Consider the following 21,049-nt stretch of genomic DNA (forward strand, 5'->3'; position numbering starts at 1 on the left):
ATCAAATAAATAGCACCAATAGGTAGTTATATTTAGGACCTAGTTTCCATGGGAAAAGTGTTTTTTCAATTGCCAATAATTTTGCCATCATTTGATGAATCCTTGCGAAATGTTAAAAACTAGTTTGCCACTCACTTCAGTTGCTGTCTTGAACATTTTGGGGTGATCCGTCAAGCTGCATCCGAGAAAAAGGGGGGGGGGTTAAAAAACTCATTTTCCCGATGTTCATTTCTATAGGAACTTTAGATAGAGCTACAGCCCAAACTGCTAAATGGACTTACACCAAATTTGGCAGAAAGGTAAATGTTGGATCAGGGAAGTGCCTTTTTTGTGATTTAGTGTAAATCTGTTCAGTAGTTGTGGAGTTATTTAAAGAAATTTTCAAATGTATATATAGAGACGCGGAGGATCCGCGACCCCTCCCAATCACAAACTGAGAGCTGATTGGCTGCCAAACACTTCGAACCAGGAAGTGTTGGTAGGCATCTTGGGGCTCAGTTAGAACTGTGTCCCAGACAAAATGTGAAATGAAAAGGAAAGGGGGAAGGGTAGAAATACCCAGACCCCCTAGGCCTCATGGGGGTGTCCCATAAGGACCCCGCAGGGCAAAAAAAGCATAAACAAATGTTTTTTGACCAAAGGTGCGCTGGAACCGCAGCTCCTGCAGAAAAAGAAAAAAACAGAAGTGTGGGCTTCCGCGCTTCTGTAATCTTGAGCCCCCAGGAGGGCCAGGTCCCAGGGACATGCGCAATATATGTTGGAGGGGGGAACACAGGGCCCCCTCCTAGGGCATATAAAGCCCCAGGGACTGCCACCTCCCTTGTGCACTGTTTTCAATTTATGTGGGGTTTGCCTGCTAGGCAAACCCCATGCCCTGGGGACCGCCAGCTCCCCAGGACAAATCTGTAATTAATGCTAGGGGCCCGTGCACCCCCCTGCAGACCCACAGAATGCCACTTCCCTGGGGCATTAAAAGGTGTGTATGCAGGTAGGCCTGCAGGGCCTGCCCATGCTCCGGGGACAGCCACCTCCCCAAGGCTAAATCTAATACTAATGTGGGGGAACCACATGGCCCTACCACAGCCCCAGGGACTGGGGCTGTGGTAGGGCTGTGGTAGGGCCATGTGGCTGGGGCTAAGTCATGCAATGGAGGGGGGAGAACGGCCCCACTCCTGGAGCCATTGATGGCCCTGGGGACCACCCTCCCCCCATGGCTGGTTCCTGCTGTGTTCGCGGTGCCTACCCCAGGACATAGCTGCTTGCTGTGGCTTGGAGGGAGCTTTACCACTTCAGCCAAGCTACAGAAAATCCTCAGCTTTCAGCAAGTGAGAACAGTGAAAATGCCCTTACTTGCTGGAAGCAGGGCAGACTTGCTTTCAGACAGTGCAAGCTGCTTTTTTAGTAGCTTCCTATGCCTGAAAGCAATGCCTGCTACCACAGGAGGTGAGGAGCCAAAAGGGATTGTGGGGGCCTTCCGGCTTCCCCCCGCAGTTCCCAATATAAGCCACTGGGTGTCCTGGATGGGAGTAGGGCACCCAGAATGGATTTGACCAGGGGATGGGGGCTACGCAGCCCCCGTTCCCCTTCTCTAAATGGCTGGGACCTGTGGGATGGGTCCCTGGGGCCAAAATTGGTCCAGGGATGGGGGCCACACGCGTCCTCCCCACTACTAATTCACATTTATTATAAATGGTGGACCCCAGGGAGAGGGGCTGCATGGCCCCTTATGCTATTACAAGTTGGCTGCGCCCTGGGGGATGGGGTCCCCAGGGCTGAAATCGGCCCAGTGAGGGGTCTGCCAAGCCCTTCACCCTACAAAAACCAAAAATGTTTTAAAAGGGCTGGGTCATAGGGGAGGGTTCCCCGGGGATTACAATGGTCCAGGAAGGGGGCCACGTGGCCCCCATCCCATAACCAACCCAAACTTTTTTTTTAAGCTGGCCTGGCAAGTCACTGGAGGCCCCCCTGTTACCTTTAGTAAGTCCCCCACAGCAGGATTGCTGAGAGGTCTCCTCCACCCTGAAAACGTACCTCCTGGTGCACCAATAGTTGGGGATAAAGTCCCCTTCGATGCTGAGGGCCCTTTGGGCCAAAAACCCTTCCTGTTACCCCCAGTAAGTCGCACATAGCGGGATTGCTGTGAACTGGTCAGAGTCCTGCTTTCTTTCTCCACTACTCTGCAAACACACCTCCTGGTGCACTACTGGCTGGGGAATGAAGTCCCCTTGGATGCTTAGGGTCTTTGGGAGCCAACCCCCCCCCCTCCTGTAACCTCCAGTAAGTCTCACACAGCGTGATTGCTGAGAGCTGGTCAAAGACCCGCACAATTTCTCCACCACTCTGCAAACGTGACTACTAGTTAAAAATCATAGATATTCACTTAAAAAAACAAGTTACACAGGCTTTATAGTTAAGAAATAGAATATGAAAAACGTAGAAAATCACTGAAAAACTAAAGGTTACAGGGTCATTATAGTTAGAAAATATAATTTAAAAAACCTTAGCAATTCATTGAAAAAAACAAAGGTCACAGGGACGCTATAGTTTGGCTCATTTTTCACTCATACGAACCTATCGAAATTCAGCACTTATAGTTACCTGTGCTAACTATAACGTATGCCCACACAATGCACTGCTTATGACTTGACATATTACATCACTCATGCCATTCTCAGTTACATCAATGATGATAACACTGATGACATCTCAATTGACATCACTGATAACATCATCCACAGAACCACTCGCACACCCACTCAAACACCCATTCTACCTCTCAAATGCTGACTCACACCTCCAGACAACCACTCACATATCCATTCAGAGACCCATACCAGTACTCCCACATCCACTCATTCTTCCATAGAGCCACTCACACACGCTCACTCACCCATAGAGCCACTCATATATCCAGTTGCATACCCGTACAACCAGTCACATAGCCACACACTCACCCATAGAGCTACTCAAACACCCACTTATTTACCCACACAGTCACTCACACACTCACTCACTCGCCTATACAGCCATTTGAAAAAATAATTACACTCCAATACAGCCACTCACACACCAACTCACTTAACCAAACACCCAATCAAATACCCACTCACTCACCCATACAGCCACTAACAAGCTCAGTCACTCACTCTTACAGCCATTAGGACACCCACTCATTTGCCCATACAGTCACTAAACACCCACTTACCCACCCATAGAGCCACTCACACTGCCACTCACTTGCCCATACAGCAACCGACACACCCACTCACTCACCAATACAGCCACTCACATAGCAAATCAGTCAACCACAATGATGCTCGCACAGCCACTTATACACCCATACAGCCACTTATACCCATACACACAATGATACATACAGTTACAAGGCCACTCACATAATATATGTTAGAAGTAGTACCACCTAGTAGTAGTGCAACTGGCATACTAATTTAGCTTTTGTGGAAGGTTAGTATATATGTTTAACAATCAAAAACGTTTAGCAACTACTTACACTCACTAGATTATGTCATCAATGATATCATATGAGATGTCATCAGTGATGTCATCAGTAATATCACTGACCGTATCATGAGTGATGCACTATGTGAGGTCATAAGCAATGCACTGCACAGGAGCATAAGTTATAGTTAGCTGAGGTAGCTATAACTGCTGATTTTCCATGGTTTTGAATGAGAAAAATGTAAGCCTAACTAAAATGTTTATGTAACCTTTGTTTTTTCTGTGAATACATTTATGTATCTAATATATATGTATATAATACACACACACACACACACATATATATATATATTATATATATATATATATATATATATATATATATATATATATATAACCCACGTTTGCTCGGGAAAACCCACCACCTCCAAAGCAGAGGGCACGTCAACGTTGCGATTCTCCCGAACACGGTCCGAGTAGATTAACCACAATTCCAACAGCAGGAAAGTTGATGCCATGTCTTTGCGGAAAAAATATCTTTAATGTCAGGTGATAATGTAACATTATATATATATTTCTCAACATCGGTAGCTCACTGAGAAACGCACTCGAGCCTTCACAGGGTTACCAGCCTTTATTTGCAATCAGGTATGGACGTGTTACACCAGCAGGTAAGTAATGCAGCTTCCCCCAGTTCCGACGCGTCTCGAGTTTCCTCTTCTTCATGGGTCATTGAGGAAGTTTGTGCATGCTGTGGGCCAACTCCCTTAATAGTCACAAAGTCCCGCCCTCAATAAGGCATTGTTGGGGCATGGGGGAGTTGAAGTGCCGAAATGTCTGCAAATTATTTTTCGCACTGATTCCTGCAGTTTAAGTCCTGGGTGGACCCCCGCTTGATGACACGTCCTCAATCCTGCGTGTCAGCCCCACAATTGAAACGATGTATTCGTGCCTGTGGCTCCCTACTATTCCTGGGATGGTGCAGTTTCTGGCGGATGAGTGTCCGCCTCGATATTTTTCTCAACATTGGTAGCTCACTAAGAAATGCACTTGAGCCTTCACAGGGTTACCAGCATTTATTTGCAATCAGGTATGGATGTGTTACACCAGCAGGTATGTAATGCAGCTTTACCCAGTTCCGACGCATTTCGAGTATCCTCTTCTTCATGGGTCATAGAGGAAGTTTGTGCATGCTGCGGGCCAACCCCCTTAATAGTCGCAAAGTCCCGCCCTCAACAATGCATTGCTGGGGCTTGTGGGAGTTGAAGTGCCGAAATGTCCGCAATTTTTTTTCGCACTGATTCCTGCAGTTTAAGTCCTGGGTGGACACCCGCTTGATGACACGTCCTCAATCCTGCGTGTCAGCCCCACAATTGGAATGATGTATTCGTGCCTGTGGCTCCCTTCTATTCCTGGGATGGTGCAGTTTCTGGCAGATGAGCATCCGCCTCGATATTTTTCTCAACATTGGTAGCTCACTAAGAAACGCACTCGAGCCTTCACGGGGTTACCAGCCTTTATTTGCAATCAGGTATGGACGTGTTACACCAGCAGGTAATTAATGCAGCTTCCCCCAGTTCCGATGCGTTTCGAGTTTCCTCTTCTTCATGGGTCATAGAGGAAGTTGTGCATGCTGCGGGCCAACCCTCTTAATAGTCGCAAAGTCCTGCCCTCAATAAGGCATTGCTGGGGCTTGTGGGAGTTGAAGAGTCTTGGTCTAGAAAGCACACTTTTGTTTATTTGAGGTAAATTCGTTCAGTAGTTTTTGAGAAATATCAAATTTTACAGATATCGATATTTGGGAATTCTGCCATCTGATTGGCTGAGGCATTACAAGCACAAGCTTGTTGCTGGTTGGCTGCGAGCGGTGCGAGCAGTTGCAACTAGGAAGTGTTGGCCACCATTTTGTGATTCCGTTGAAGCGAGTTAGGTGAAAAAGGGGGAAAAAGGGGGAAATAGGAGGGTAGGAGCACTGTAACTTCTGTGGGGTGTTTAGGGTGTGCTATAGAGGGGGTGCGAAGCAAAGTATTTACCCCTACCAGTGTGTAAGTGGTAGGCTACGGAGATTAAGTGAGGTATTGGGTAGAGTCTGATGCGGGTAAGGTGAGCTTCTGCGGGACTCGGGGATTAAAGCGTGAACCCAAATTGTGTGTCTTATGCTGTGAAGTCATGTGCCGTGGCCACTGCACTACAGTTGTGGAAGTAGTGTCTAGATGTGTTTATAACTAATAGGACGAACTACTGACCCATACTGGTATGAAAGTCCTGGGGTACGGAATATATGTGAGGTCTTGTCTAGAGTCTCATGTTGCTAAACTGAGCTGCTGCCGGAGTCGGGCATTAAAGCGTGAGCCTAAACTGTGTGTCATATGCTGTGAAGTCATGTGCTCTGGCCGCTGTGCCACATCTGTGCAAGTTGTGTCAACATGTAGTTCTAGGTGCTTGGATGAACTTTTGTTTAGAACATTGTAGCTTGTGTTTGGTGCTTAGGTGGTGTTGTATAGGGAGTGCGAAGGTAAATCAGTATGGTATTTGTAGAGTGCAAACTACTCACCCCTATGGGTGAGTAGAGCTGGGGATCAAAGTGAGAAGTCTGTGCTGCAAAGTGAGATGGTCTGGCTGCTGCGCCACAGCTGTGTGTAGAATACAATTTGGCGAGGGTGCGGGAGTTGGCATTATTTGGCCCTAAAATAGGGGGCCTAAGGAGTAAGTCATAGGGTGGCTCTAAAAAGAGCTCTTGTGTTCATTAGTTGGAGCTACATATAAGTGCGGATGCACAGCTTCCAGTTATTCAGGAGAACTCGGTTTCCCTGACCTGTGAAGTGTACTCCATCACTTCTGTATATATCCGCCATATTAAAAGGTATGTTGTTGTTGTATATGGACCCCATTTTGTGGTCTCTGAGGTATGCAGAGACAGCTTTGTTGACTTTTTTCCAAGATTTTTCAATCTGAGGACAAAATTGTTTGGACCATTTCCACTTCTGTCTTTGGCATATATTGGAATATACAAAGACAGTTTGAGGCAAAAGTAACATCAATTGTGTCCTTCATAAGCATTTCCAAATCTACCCCAGTCAATGTGCCTAGGTCGTTTCCACCACAGTGCACAATCATGAGTTCAGGGTGTTGGAAATGCAAACAGGTTTTAACCAAAGGCAACAATTGGTGCCACTTCAATCCTCTCTGTCCAAACCATTTAATGTCCACATTTTGTAAACCTAGGTCTAAGTCAATACGTCTTTGTTCTGCATACCTCTTGCACCCAAAAACATAGCTATGTCCTACGATCCACACTAGCATTTTGAAGGTATGGCTGGAAGGTATGGAGAGATGTCTGTAGCTCATGCAGTTCCTTCGTAGAATAAGAGATATGTTTATAGATGGGGAACTAGTTTCTTTTCACATTAAAAAAGGTACCTGATTGGGAGATGAAAAGCATTGTTTTTAAAAAGTAGGGTGCACATTCGTTTTGTGGAAAAGTATGTTTGTGATTGGTTAAGAAAAAGCAGTTTGCACGTACATATTATAGTACATATTATAGGATAAAATTTGCTCAACTCAACCACACCTGATACTTGCATTTGGAAGGCACTGTTCGAACTTAAAACAATCGTGAACTTTTAACCTGCACATGCCGTTAAATGTTCGAGAAACTGTTGCAAAAAAATATCGTTAGGTTTAAAAAAATTGATGAACTTTGAACCTCCACGTGTTGTAGAATGTTCTAGAAAGTGTGTTGTTAGAATACGTTGCATTTCTGACTTCGATGTGTACTTGAATATTAAAAAAACTATTTATATGGAAAAGTAAAAGACAGTAATAGAGAGAATTTTTGAAAGCTAAAAGAATCAAGGAACTATTTTAATTTGTTCTTGATTAGCTACTGGTGGTCGCCAGTAGGTAGTTATCACTGTTAACGGTCTGAAAGTGCGGTGTTGCTCAGAGTGGCATAGTGGTGATTTGATATGGTGCTACACTCGGGTATGAAACCGAGAGTCAAAACCATGAGGTCATTGCTGTAAAGTGATGTGGTCTGGTGTTTGTAGCATACATGTGCAAGTAGTGTTAGTAGGCATTTATACCATACAGGGAGTGGGAAGCGAACTACTGACCGCTACTGTGTGTTGATAGTATACCGGAAGCAGGAAGCGAAGTAGTTATGCCTACCGGTGTGAAGACTTGGGGATGAAACCAAGCTGATTGCTGTAAAGTGATGGGCTCTGAGCGGTGGAGGATACTAGCCGCTGTAGTATAAGTGTGTAAGTAGTGTTAGTATGCGTTTATAGTATATAGGGAGTGGGAAGCAAACTACTCATCCCTACTGGTGTGAAGACTCGGGGATTAAACCGTGAGCCTACATTGTGAGCTCATTGCTGTAAAGTGATGTGCTCTGGGCGCTGTAGCATACTTGTGGAAGAGGTGTTAGTTTACTTTTATACAATATAGGGAGTGGGAAGCGAAAGTCTTACCCCGAACGGTGCCAAGACTCGTGGATGAAACTATGAGCTCATTGCTTTAAAGTCATGTGCTCTGCGTAGTATTCCATGGTAAGTCATAGTAGAATGTAAGTATGTAATTCTACTAGAATCTAAGGGGCATATTATCAAGGAACAGTGTTAAAATTATCGCCACTTTAGCGGCAGGAAACTGCCGCTAAAACAGCAATAATGGGCTTGATAATATGCCGTAGAGAATTCCAATAGAAGCCCATGTTAACACAAGAACATGGGCTTCTATTGGAATTCTCTACGGCATATTATCAAGCCCATTATCACCGTTTTAGCGGCAGTTTCCTGCCGCTAAAGGGGCGATAATTTTAACGCCGTTCCTTGATAATATGGCCCTCAGTATGTAATGTTAGAATGTAGGACTGTCATGAGGGGAATCTTGCGGAGTTTGTACACGGTGCTGGATTAGACGGTTGCTCTGCTGTCTGCTCCTGTTGGTGGTTGTTTCCGGTGTCTTGTTTTCTTATAATAAATCTACTTATTGGATTCACTGCTGTCTGCCTCTTCACTACATAAATTTGGCGACGATTGGGAAAAGGCAAAAAGAAGGCACCACTCAGCAATATTAAAAAATTGCTTGCATTGTGCTGAAGACCCGTTATGTTTGTGTAGCTGTTTCTACTCATGCCAGGGTCATCGGCTCATTGAACTGTCATCTGACTTCTGGTAGGATTTATATTTTTAGATTTTGCGCTTCCTCTGCTTCTTCACTACATTCTGGTCGCTGTACTACACGTGTGTAAGTAGTGTTAGTATGCGTTTATACTAACAAATGCATCATGGTAGTAGGGAGGGCGACCTCTCAGGCGCAGCTCATTCAGCGTCCCGGGGTGTGCATTTGCTGGACATTTGTGTTTGCTATTAGAGGGTGGTGCATGTCTTCCACCCTGTGATAGCAAATACTTGTTCTACTACTTGAAGCGAGAGGAGGAAAACCTTGTATAACTGTAATAGAGGGGATGAGGATGGTAAAAATAGAGAGAAAAGAACAAAAACACAAAAAGCCGGGTCTCACCCGTTCTTTTAAATGAGGCCCCTGACGGGTGGGTAATGTTTTGTGGCCAATCCAATTATTATATTGCGGGGTCTCTATAGGACTGGGGATCTTAATGTCACATGTACATTAGGCACGGAAGGGCACAGAGACGTTTTGCAGCCTAGGGGAGCGCCACCTTCCCACGGTGTTGTTTACTAATTGTTCGGGGGGTTCCATGCCAACTGAAGTCCGGGGATCGCCACACTCCGGGTCTTTATTTAAATATGCAGGGTGGGCCTCAGCAGTCGCTGAAGCCTCGGTGGTCCTAGGCAGTGCCTTATTTGTTCTGTAATCACAAGGGCAGTACTTATGGTGTTATAACGTGATACACTCATAGAACTCTTGCAGTTGTACAATTACCCAGGCTTCATTTGTCTAATAGCCAGTTAGATTATGTTTGGTACGTGCACTCTAATATTAAATAATGTTGTACTTAAAATCTCCTATAAACAGATAATTTTCACAATAAACAATAGACAAGTGTCGTCAGAAAAAGAAGACCTATACACTCAGTTATTTATTTGAAAATATAAGTAACCTTTATAAAAACAGAAATAAATAGAAATTTAACTTTAATAGAACAGTATAATAAAAAAAATGTGGGTTGGGCTCCAGTGGAAGCAGTGTAGAAAACCAGCAAGACAAAAATGAAACATAAGTATGTGTGCTATGTGGAAGAGGTAAAGAAAGGTAGTCCGAATGAAAGGACCATAGTGAGAATGGAAGGGAGGGGGAGTGGGTGGAAGGGAGAAGGGGAGGGAGAGTCAAAAGAAGAGATGGAAGAGGAGACAGAGCGTCGGTCTATTGCACCCAGACCTTAGTGTTTACCCTCCGTCACCCGTTTGTCTAGGACGCTGGGGTCTGCGAGATAGAGTGTGGTTCAGCAAGTCCTTAAAATTAAATACATGAGGCCAGAGATTATGGGCCATATTATGAAGGAAGGGCGATAAGGGGTTGATAATATGCCCTTGTGAATTCCCTTAGAAGCCCAGGTTCTGGTGTGAACCTGGGCTTCTATAGGAATTTATAAGGGCATATTATCAACCCCTTATTGTCGCTTTAGCGGCAGTTTCCTGTCGCTAAAGGGGTGATAATGTTATCGCCATTGTTTGATAATATAGTCCTACATTATTAGCTATGGGAAAATCGCTTGCATGCACCTGTGCACCCAGGGTGCTGCACCCCAACCCCTTCCCCCGCACTGTGCTCAATTGTAGGTCATGCACACCGAGGTTTCACTGCTCACCTGCCACCACTGGTGTGTCCCACGACGTGTTGGTGCATGCTCCTAGTCCAGGGTATGTTTGTACGATAGACCAGGTCTCCGGCTGGGGACGGTGTCTTGATACCACGATAGAAGGTGTCAGAATGCCAGGGCATCATTCCGGGGTCAGCTCCCTCTCCGCCCTTCTTGTGGCAATCAATGGAATGTCTGAAAAGGGAGAAATAATTTAATGGTGGAAACGTCTGGAGGTAAATGAAGGTTTATTTCAAGCTTGATAGAAAATAGGAGATGAGTGCATCCTTCGATTTTGAAGTACGATCTACCAACTGTTAGTGGTAATCGTGGTTCAAAGAGGAATTGGAGTGCACGAGAATACCCAAGGTTAACTAATAATATGTTATGCCAATGTTCACATACAAATGAACCGAGAGCATGCTAGAAGCATAATGTGCGCGTGTAATGCAGTGGCGGGAGCCTGTGTGCATGTACACTAAGTAAGGAGCTCACTACAATGTCCTAAAAGCCAATGCCACGTTTCTGTAGGGCAGAGCTGCCCGCTGGCTCAGGCCTACAGTACGGTCCAGCAGGTCCTTAAAATTAGACCGATGTGACTGAATGAGGTCAGAGATCACATCATTACGCACGGCAACATCGCTTTTTCGCACGTGCGCACTCAGGGTGATGCACCCCACCCCTACCGCAGAACCGCCCTCAACAAGTGTCTGTAGGGCAGCGCTGCCCGCTGGCTCAGGCCTACAGTACAGTCCAGCAGGTCTTTAAAATGAGACAGAGATCTGACCGAATGAGGTCAAAGATCACATCATAACACATGACAATATTGTTTGTTCGGACCTGCGCAGCTAGGCTGAAGCACCCCACCCCTCTCACCGCAGCGCGCTCACTTGGAGGCCCTGTGCACCCAGGCCACTCTGCTTACCTGCTGTCATTGTTGTGTGAGAAAACACTACGGGCACCTGTGCTCACAATTCAGATGGAGTGTTGATTGCAGGAGAGTGTACACCTCATGGATCCCTTTCGTAGACGACGGGCAGTAGGGCTCACAATTTAGAGCCCCCGTTGATTGCCAGGAAGGAGTACACCTCATGGAACCATTTCTTTTTTTAATTGCACATTGTGATATGCGAGGTGGATGTGGCAAATCATTTGAGGTAGTGTGGAAGAAAAGGGACGTGTGGCGTTGTGGTTATCCTATTTATACGTAACAAAGTGGGCTGGGCTTGCGTACGCCAGGCCAGCGTAGGGGTGTGAATAATTATTCCGGGGACTTGGGCATTGTGCAGTTCCTGCCTGGCCAGGAAGTGTACTTATGTGTGTTTCTTTTGTAGTTTTGACCTCGCAGAGTGTGCAATTTAGATTAGTGTAGCATATGTCGGGAGGGCGGAAACTATCGTTAATGAGATGGCATGTGATCTAGGATGTGCAGTCTGCCCATGGCTGATGATGCTCCTTAGAGCCAGCAATACCCAGGCTGAAAGGCAGCACAATAATGTGCAGACACACACACCAGGGGCATCGTGTAACACATATTTGTTTTTTGATGGAACATTTGAGATGCATGGCAATCACACATGGAAGGCTAATGTACAGAGCATGAATATTGATCAAGATGATTGTTGCATGTTGTGTGCAGTATAAGATATGTGTATACAGGAAGACACTTTTCAAAAAAGCTTTTTAAGCAAAAGAGGTGTCTTTCATCAAACGCTGTAGAGAGAACGAGTAAAATGGGTGGGATCGTACAACTGTTACAATGGGAAATGTTATGAACCAATCAAATGCTTTTTTTTAAGGTCACATGGCAATCGTGCACCAAGCGCGCATTGAGGCTGCATCCGACGCGATTTTGCCAAAATATATTTATCATAATAGTTTATTACAGTTAGAAATATATAAATGTTTAAAATAATTTAGATTTTCGTGTGCTTTCATATTCTGTTTAAAGTTATTTAGATATACTTTTGAGACAAAAAAAAAGGGAATGGCATACCCGGTGCGATACTATACGTCTGTGACGTAACACAGGGTCTCACAGCGTGTACTCGTCGAATACACAATGTGCAGCAGGCGCGACCCCATACGTACATGACGTAACGCGTGGCTTGGTACTGCGTACCCGTCGGATATCAAAGTAGTACCTGGGGTGACTTCATGCGTATATGATGTTACGCGGGATGCGGTGCCATGAACTCGTCGGATACGAAATGCGCATCATTTACGAGTTTAGCAATATGGCCGATAGGATTCATGTGGTGATGGAGCTTGGTACGCAACCGGTATGGGAGTGCAGTTTTCTCCCCCCCAAAAAAATAAATACATAATTTTTTGGAAAGATCTAAAAGATCTAAAACATTACATGATTTTTATAGTTAAAACTAAGAAGTATAATAGAGTTCCAAAATATTTAAAAATATAATCGAAAAAAGATAGGCTTTATAAACATCAAAATATGAAATTAATATTTAGAAACCTTCAAAATTCACTGAAAAAAAACATAGGTTTTACAGACGTTACAGATAGGAATTAGCATTTAAAAAACCATAGAAATTCACTAAAAAAAGCATAGGTTTCAGGGACGTTATAGTTAGTTGATCATTTGACTCATATAAAACCAGAGAAATTCGCCTGTTATAGTTAGTTGAGCTAACTATAACTTGCACGCCCGCAATGCACTGCTGATGATGTCACATATTACATCACTCATGACATGGTCAGTGACATCACTGATGACATCTCAAATGACATCACTCATGACATCATCCACGAGACAATCTGATGCACATACTGATGTAAAATGCTGACTACTATTTTTGAAACCATACACAGAAGAATGCCATATACTACATAGCACTCACTATTTCCTAGGTCTACACACACATCCAGTCACTTACACATGTAGTTACTCATCAATAGAGGACTATAATATGCACTCATACATCTATACATGCAGTCACATGCTGCCACTCATCAATAGAGTTACTCACACGCCTAGTCAGTAATGCAAAGAATGAATCACATACCCATTTAATCATGTATACAGTTAAACACACCAACTTTGTTATGTTTAGACATACCACATCACTTATTTATACAGATACTAACACATATTTACTGTCTTATACAATCACTGATAGAAGCAGACACGTATTTATACACCCACTCTTGAAATAACTTAGTCTCACGTATACTCATTTATGTACTCCAACACTCACATATAGTGGCTTAAAACATATGTAGTTAGTCACAGATATACCACTGAGACATTTATTCACTCACCAACACACCCATAGACACATTAACTCACCCATACAGCCCTTTCCAGATGCACTTTTTAATCCATACAACCACTGAATCACCCACTCAGACATCTATGCACAGACTCATACACCCACCTACACAGACACTCAGGGACCCATACAGATACTCAGACAACAAATCAATAATCTATATAGACACTCATGTAGGTATTCAGCAACCCATGCAGTTGCTTACACACCAATGGAGAGACTAATAAAGACTTTTACACAGTTTAGTCACTAACCTATGCATTCAGTAAGACACGTTCAATCACTCACTTATACAGTTAGTCACACACATACAAAATAATTCCTTTAGGCACTTGTAAATACATTCATTCTTCAATACACCTTGGCATATATATATATAAAACATATTTACATTTTTATAGAAACACACATTCATCTCTGCATCCAGACCTAAAAAATAAAAAGCAATGATATTACTATCCTAAGCACATCCATTCAATGGAAACAGTGTATTACATATGTCACCCATGATGATTGGATAGCTCCTCATCCATATTCAAACCATCTGTATACATTGTACCAAGGTTCATGATGTAGCATGATTCCAGCTTCCTCAAATTTCTGGTCCTATTTGCCCCTCTTCTAAAGGGCAACAGCCTGTCTATTCCAAAATAACTCTGGTATAGAAATATGGCACTGTGCGAAATGCCTAGCCGCCAAGTATGTGCCCTCTCTATTTTTTTACAGCTTGTATGTGTTTTAATATTTGCTTTCTTACATGGAAGATAGTACTCCCCACATATTTCAAACTACAGGGGCAGATAAGGACATAAATGCAGTAATCTGATATGTATGTGATAAATGTGTTACTCGACTCTGTCTGACCCAAGCTGTTGAGGTTCTTTCTGGTATTGTTGCCATTATTATAGGCCTTACAAGGAGCACATTTCAGAAACCTCTCATTTTCTATCATTCACTCCCCTCCAGTCCTAGCTTTGAGGTCACTATGTACCAGATAATCCTGTATTGACCAAGACTTGTGAAACGTCACTGAAACATGCCTATACCATTTCTGGCCCTATATGTTGTCCTCTTTGATGATGTTCCAAGGCCTAGTGATGATCCTGTGTATCAGCGTAAATGCTGAAACTTTTATAAAGTTATTTTTCTGGCTAATATGTAAAAAATTCAATTTCATCATAAAATCCAATGTTATAAATCAAGCAGAAAATAACTTTTAAACATTTTTCTAGGCTTTTCCTGAATTGAGATTGGGAAAAAAGATTTTAATCTCATAAAAATTTACTTAGGGAAACGTCTACAGGGCAGACACAGAGAAATAGCTATTGACTTTTATTTCACTGTGAGAGCACACTAACCCCAATATGTAGTGTGCCGTATTTTTATATATTAGCACCATGCCCAGACAATTTAGAAGGCACACTTTAGGAGTGACTTATGAATACATAACATACATTTTTCCAACATGGCTAAGGCATTTTTCTTGATGTGTCACTGCAGTGCATTTAAAGGTCAGCCCAGACAGCACAAAGTAGCGTTCCCTATAAACATATATTTGTATCTTATATGTGGGTGGTGTAGATAGAGACTGCAGCCCACAGATGATGTTTAACTTTCCATGCCATAGGTGCACATTAGTCACCATTTGTTATGGACTTCTAGGGAAGTTAAATAGGCAAAATGAGGTGTCCCAGAGTACAACACATCGTTTAGAGTGGAAGTACAGGCACTTTACTACTGTTTAGAAGTGGTAAAGTGTACACACTCCTAAATCCAGCAAAAGCAGGGTCCAGACAAGGTGACCACGTAGAAAAAGCAGAGTTGCTACGACAGGTAGTCCTCAAAGCCATGTTTGCAGACTGTCAGCAGACCCAAATTAAAAAAACATAAAAGGCCCCCATTGGATAAGAGGACTTTTTGCTCCAGTCCTCCATTTTGGATCTGTGGTCCCAAAGTTGGATTAATTTACAAAAAGGCTGATTCGCTGTCCACTAACGAAAATGTTCTGCTGCTGCCAACTATACTGGACACACGCTTATTCCCTGCATCCTGCAAAAAGATGTAGCTTTCTGACAAATTTGGTGTAATTCTGTTCATCTGTTTTGGCTGTAGTCCTGTTAAAACAATTCTTATGGAAATTGCATGGGGAAATTGCATTTTAGGACCAACTTTTTCTTCCACTGCCGCTTGAGGGCTGTCACTAAAATTTTCCATGAAGGTGCTGAGAAGGGTGAACTTTTTTTCTGGAATGTTTAGTGAATATTGGCTCAATTGTGCCAAAGTTATTAGCAAAACAAAAAATCTATTTCCTATGGTATTTAGGTCCTAACTATAAATACACAGTGGTGACCACCCCTGTGTAACAAATGCTTGTTAAAAAAAAATAATTTAAATTAATTCTATGAATAGTTTTACTAAACTTTGAAAGATATTACATTTAAATTAAAATGTTACTAAGGGTGGGATTTTGTTTTAAATTATTCTTTTAGAAATATTATTAATAAATTAAATAACTATATTTAAATTACTGAACCATTTAAAATACCTTTAATACGTTATTGTGCTGTTATTTTATTAGTCCAGGGTTATAATTAATATTTACAATTTTTTTTCTATTTATTTAATCAAATTTATAATAATTTTTCAAGAATAATATGCTTTAATAATTTTGCCAAAACTTTCAGATGGGGAGATCTTGTCACTATCAGTAACTTTACACTCAGAATTCCTGTTGTGAAAGACTCCCCGGGTGTAGATCCATGTAAGTCTACACTTAGGTGTGAATCAACACTCGTAAATGGTGAATAGCAAAAAAGTATGGACCATTGGCTGTGCAAAGCAGGACTAGGCCACATGGTCTGTTTAACCTCCTGAGCCTCCAATTCCAGAAGCAGCCTGTATCTAGCCTTCATCTGAACTACATTGCCCTCTGACACCAGCTACTGTCGGAAAGAACTTCAGATGGCATGTGTGACCTTGTTGCCCATCCTAAAGACCCACATTAAGACATTTTTTATGTATACCACTCCTTCACTCCTTAAATAGTACTATTTTTTGCTGCTCCCTACATAAATAGTTGTCCAGGACAGTGTGTCCTAACAGAACATTCCACTAAAGGAGCACAGGGGAACACACCTACTTATTTAATAAACCAGGGCCTTAAAACAGCTGATGGTACCAAACTGCAGAAGGTGAAGAGAGCCCCCGGAGACTCTCATAGGCTTTAGACTGAAAGGGGGACCCATAAAGCGTTGGGGGGGAGTGGCGTGAAAAAAAGGCCCCCACAACCCCTGCAGTGCGGGGGGGGGCCTCAAGCTCCTGGCGGGCCCACTCAGCACAGGCCTAAGAACTCCTGAGTGAGTCCGGAGGGGGCCGGCTATGTACTGTGCAGGGGTCCCCCGCAAGTTTTGTTATGCCACTGAGGTGGGGGGGGGGGCTGTGGTACAGGGGCTGCAAGGCCCAGTGTTATGCCCCTGGAATGAACATTCTTCATTGAATACATTGGTGGGAAATTTCTACACGCACGTCCAATATAAAAGAAAGGGACAAATCAAATTTGTAATATCATATTCCTAGTTGACACAAAAATGGCGCAGTTCATCTAAAATAGAGTTTTGCTTAATTTCCGTTATCCACACGCTTGATGAAATCCGTTACGTTATTGTATGATAACAACAAATACGTTAGAAGAGAGCCTTCACACGCAAGCTGAAAACCGTTATGGAATTATGGAAAACGTAATCTAAAAGCTATATTTTTGGCAAGATTGCTGTTAACAATTTGGGGTTCATTTGCGGCAGGCAGGATGAAGAATTTAGTGATTAATGTCACTCAAGCTGCTACAGGAAATATATAAAGAATGTTTTTTAAGTCTGCGCTGTCTGTTGATATGTCTACTTTCACCCACGGCTTCATTTTTCACAATTATTCTTTGAAATACAAACGTTCAGTTTAAGTCGGAAAAAAACCTCAAAACACAGGCAGCTCTCGTCTGTCATTTGCAAACCAATATTTCAAACATCTCCTGTTCAACCATAAATAACCTACCCGCCTTTAAATTGCTCTCCAATAATCTGCCCATTGCTGATTTATACCGACGCTAAAGCCTGGTTCTCTCATTTGCTAACCAGTGACTACAATTCTGCTCTCACCAACCAATAATTCTGCCATCTCTAATTTGCAGATAAATAATTTTGCAGTCTCAAATTTGCTAACCGGGAATGTGGGCAATTTGCTGACCAATGATTGTTCCAACTAGTAAAACTCAAGTGCTCCTGGCAAGGAGTAATTTGCTAACCAATGCTTGGATCGCTTTCATTTAGCAAAAGAAAATGTACAGTGTGTCCTTCAATTAGAATGCATTAGCCTGTCAGGTGTGTGTGCAATTATAACTGAAGAGACGTTTTTACAAAATATTTGCTTTATAAGCTTGCACCTATTGACTTGCATCTTCTCCTAAGGGTTTTGCAAACACGCAATCCACATGCCTCTTGCTGTATCTCTGAGTGGCTGTTTCTAAATCCAGTTCAGAACTATGGTTCACATGGTGGCGTATCAAGTTCTCTGGCTGGAGAAACAAGCATTGGCAGAGCCAATAGCTACACGCTATTCAAACGATCTTTGGCGATCGGTTTAATAACAATGCTTTTGTCAGTGTTGTTTGATATCGGCAAAAAAAGATGCAATGACGCATCCTCTGAGGAAGGTTGAGTCATTCTTAGGAGCTTGCATGCGTCATTCATTACCCACGCCCACAACTAGAGCATGACATGGCAATATTTTCATGTTTTTGTTACTGACTGATCAAAGATAGGAGGCACCACTTAGATTGGTCAATTAACAAAAAAAGGAATTGCAAGTGTGCAAAAGCACTTTTGTTGAGGGATTACAGCAATTTGCAACCTGGCCCTTCAAAATAACAACAACAAAATATATTTAAAAAAGAGAATAGTGCAGAAGGAGTGGGGGACAACGAAGGAGAGTGTGGGGATGGGGTAAAGCAATGGGCGAGATGAACACAAGGTATGGTGAGAAGCAAAAGAGGGAGAGAACACAGAGCATAGTGAGCCTGTTGGAGAGAAAGCAAACACTGAGGGTGGAGGAAGCTATTTTAGGTGAAGGAGAGAAACACAAAAAAGAACAGAGCTGAAAACAGCTGATTAAATGCTTAACTGAAAAGAAAAAAAGTAGGTCCCTAAAAATGAGCAGAGGAAGGACAAAAGACAGCAGTCAAAAGATTGTTAAAAGGCTATGGAGGGGCTAACACCAGATGGACAAGGAAAGCATCAAAAAAGAACCAAGCACATGAAAGTGGCAATAAAATGAACCAATGATAATTTGCAGTATCTAAGCCCATGTAAGTCTTTAACCGCCTGCGATATGTCTGTCCCAACCAGACACCTTGTACTGTCTGGTGGGCTTGATCTAAAAACAACCAATCTTTGGATAACTGGATCACTAAACTCCTCTGGGCCCCAGTTCCCCTGCTGCACAATTTATATCAACGATCCTGGGTTAATGCTATGTTCTGTTAAAATTATTTGTAGAGCGCACATACACCATACGGTTTCTTGGTGCTAAATACAGGGAATAGCATGCAGCACGTTGATTCATTCATATGCTTGGGAAAACAACCATGTTTTTTAGAGTTTTCTGAATCAAAGATAGCACGGTGATGATCTGATCTTCGGAGGAAGTGAATTCCCAAAACAAGGGCCCAGAACAGAGAAGCTGGCTCCATCTGGCCTCTTCTTTTTAAAATAGGGATAACCAGGGCGTTGAGGTGGGAGGACCTCAGGGTCCGAGCGGGGATATACCTCTGGATGCATGTAGAGATTAATTTCGGGCAGGTGCCATGTAGGGATTTGAAGATGAGACACCCAATCTTGAATGCACCAAATTGTTTTACTGGAAGCCGGTGCAGTTTCCTCATTAACCCCTTCGATGCTGCGCAGATTCCGCCGCTGTGCTGACGGAATCTTGCGCGGGTGTGGTCATGACGGAATGGTTCCGTCATGAGCACAGCTCAACCGTGGGTCATGACGGAACCATTCCGTCATGAGCACCGAAGGGGTTAAGGGAGTGATGTGGCCCCTTGTATGCTGTTAGTAAATCAGTATGGCTGCCTGGTTTTGTACCAGTTGCAATCTTTTTGTTAGGTATTCTGGGAGGCCAAAGTAAAGAGAATTTGCATAGTCAATATGGGAAATGACTAGTGAAAGAACAACCTGAACAAGTGCTTCAAAGGTATTTTCCTGATCTTCTGAGTTCGAAGAAACAGATGGATACAACAAACCCGATCTGGCGCTTCATAGAGAGATTGTTGTCGATAATAACTTTGAGGCTCTTCACTGAGGTAGAGGGTTGGGGGAGCTTACCCAACACAGCGGGCCAAAAACTAGAGCTTTGTGGTCTTTGTGAGCCACTGACTAAGACATGTTCTATCTTGTCTGGATTTAGTTTTAAATGTTTGCTATTTATCCAATTGCTGATAAATAGCATAGCTGTTTGGAAATTCGAAATTGAGCCAAGAGTATTATCGATTGTGAAAATGAATTGCTTGTCATCAGCACAGTTGAAGGTGCACAAGCTCATTTTCCTCAGGGATTGTTCCAGTGGAAGAATGTACAAATTGAACTGGTATGGGGACAGAGATGATCACGCCTCAGGCCAGTTTAGCTTTGAGAGACCTGTATTAAAAGAGTCGAACCAATTTGGAGCATCCATCCAAGAAGGACACAAACCAGAGCTGATCCCTGAACCCAGCGGCCCTGACACCATCCACCAGAGGTTCATGGTCAACCGTGTCAAAAGCCACGGATGGATCAAGGAGCACTAATGCCTGTGTAGTGCCCTTGTTGGCCTCCTTCCTCATTTTGTCGAGCACAGTCAGAACTACTGGCTCCATAGAATATGAAGGACAGAAGCCGGCTTAATGAAAGTCGAGGAATTGAGATTGCTCGCTCGACAAAGGAGCAAAGGCATTTAGCAACGTGGGCTTCCAACACCTTGGCCAGGAAGGGAAGCAATGAGATGGGGCGATAATTAGTAAGGGCAAGTGGATCTGCACCAGTTTTCTTAATTAGTGGGACTACAATTGCTTTTTTAGAGGCTCTGAGAACAGAGTTCTGTGTTAATGAGTCATTCAGTAAAGAGAGAGCAGGATCAGGGAATGCGTGAAAGGCTTCCTTCAGGATATGAGGGGGACAGCTATCAAAGGGGAAGCCTGGATTTGACTTGACTCAACACATTAAAAAACGTTATTCACTGATTATGGGAAGCTCAGTCAGGGAATGAGGATTCCTGAACCTAAACAATTGATTACCAGGAAGGGGACTAGAAGGTTTACTGGCTTTAATGGCAATAATTTTGTCAATGAAAAAGTAATTTACCGCTTTACAAAAAGACAGAGTTACGGGAAATTTCACTGTTACTCTGTCTGGGTTGGATAACTTAGAAACAATTGCAAATATGTCTTTACATTTGTTTGTTGAGTTGCCTGTGAATGGAGATG

This window comes from Triturus cristatus, chromosome 12 (assembly GCF_964204655.1).
Source record: "Triturus cristatus chromosome 12, aTriCri1.1, whole genome shotgun sequence".
Taxonomy (NCBI): domain Eukaryota; kingdom Metazoa; phylum Chordata; class Amphibia; order Caudata; family Salamandridae; genus Triturus; species Triturus cristatus.